Genomic DNA, 1,644 nt, shown 5'->3' with positions numbered 1-1,644 from the left:
CAGCTACCTTGTCTACAAAACAGGAGAGTTGAACTCAGTGAGTATTATAGGTTTCTTTCAGCTCCAGCTCTGTTGGATTCTATGAAAATTAAACTCCTTGGGGTAGGTAGTCTGTGGGGCTTGACTGTGAGGCATCCCCCAAGAAATTGGAAATGGGAAATGTAATTTCCCTCTGAGAGAAGGATTACAAAGCCAACCGGCACAGATCAAAGGAGATACATTCAACGTCTCCTTAAATGAACAGGATGGATTTGAGATCAGAGCAGTCTGGACTGGTAGCAGGAGCATCCCCAGGGAGAGAGCATGGCCTGTCGGGGCAAGACAGAGCACCATGGACGTGCAGAAAAAGGAAGCTGAGACCATGAGCGCATCAGGGTCGAGTTCCAATATGGCCAAGACAAGGCTGGGGTATAGGGGCTGGGTACCCGCACTTTAGAAGGCTCTGTGGAGGTGATGGGGAGGGGCTTCAGGCCATCATGACCGGACCCATCAGCAGAGATGATAGTTCATATTGTTAAAGCCCATATTGTACAGGCACCAACCAACCACAAACAGCTTCACCTACAGCTGGAACAGGGACCTAGGGTCCTCATCACGCCCAACACTCATCCTCTAGTGCCCGGGGTATCCATGGAGTCCCTGGTGAGGGAAGGGCTGTGAGCATGAGCTTGCAAGAGGCTCAGGGCAAAAGCTATTTACTGATCAGCTCAGAATTAGTTTAATAACTTTCATGTTCATATCACTCAGCTCACTCTTTGCTTCCGATTCACCGAGCAATCCCTTGCTTTGACTGTGGTTTCCCATATACTTCTACCTAAAGGGAAAGAATGCATGTGACTGGTGACATGATTGTAAGATGAATGTATTTTTCAAGGTAAACAAATAGGTTTCCTGATTTTTTAAATTTATCTATTTTTAATTGGAGGATAATTGCTCTACAACATGGTGTTTGGTTTCTGCCATACACCAACGTGAAGCAGAGGTGCACATGTGTCCCCTCCCTCTTCAACCACCTTCCTCCCTCCCACCCCACCCCGCCCTCCTAGTTGTCACAGAACCCTGGATTTGAGCGTCCTTTGTCACACAGTAAGCTTCCACTGGTTATCTGCCTTACATATGGTAATACTTATGCTTCCAGGATACTCTCTCAGTGCGTCTTGCCCTCGCCTCCCCCCTGCGTCCACAAGTCTGTTTCCCACGTCTGCATTTCCATTGCTGCTCTGCCATGGGTCCATTGGTAGCATCCTTCTAGATTCCATATATATGTGTTAGTGTACAGTATTTGTTTTTCTCTTTCTGACTTACTTTACTGTGTTTAGTAGGCTAAAAATATGGACCGCTTCATGAATTTGCATGTCATCCTTGCACAGGGGCCACGTTGATCTATCTTCTCCGTATTGTTCCAATGTTAGCATATGCGCTGCCGAAGTGAGCACAGGCTTTCTGTTCTGTCAGTCTCATGGGAGCCTGATCCAACGGACCACGTGAATTCACCTCTACCAGGGAAATCCACTCTTGGCTTGCTGACAAAGTCAACTGCCTCAATTAAACAAACAAACAAACAACCCAATTTAAAAATGGGAAGAGGACCTGAATAGATATTATTCCAAAGAAAACATGTGCGTGGCCAACAGGCATATGAAA

General features: G+C 46.5%; 1 non-coding gene across 1 annotated transcript; it reads right to left on the bottom strand.

Annotated features, from left to right (window-relative positions):
* Positions 1–1,325: 1,325 nt before the first annotated feature.
* On the bottom strand, positions 1,326–1,436 carry LOC133058098 (U6 spliceosomal RNA). Its single transcript, XR_009693221.1, has one exon. It is a non-coding gene; the product is annotated as a U6 spliceosomal RNA (small nuclear RNA).
* Positions 1,437–1,644: the final 208 nt, after the last annotated feature.

The sequence above is a fragment of the Dama dama genome, chromosome 5, assembly GCF_033118175.1.
Source record: "Dama dama isolate Ldn47 chromosome 5, ASM3311817v1, whole genome shotgun sequence".
In the NCBI taxonomy this organism is placed as follows: Eukaryota; Metazoa; Chordata; class Mammalia; order Artiodactyla; family Cervidae; genus Dama; species Dama dama.
This window is presented reverse-complemented; position numbering and strand designations above follow the sequence as displayed.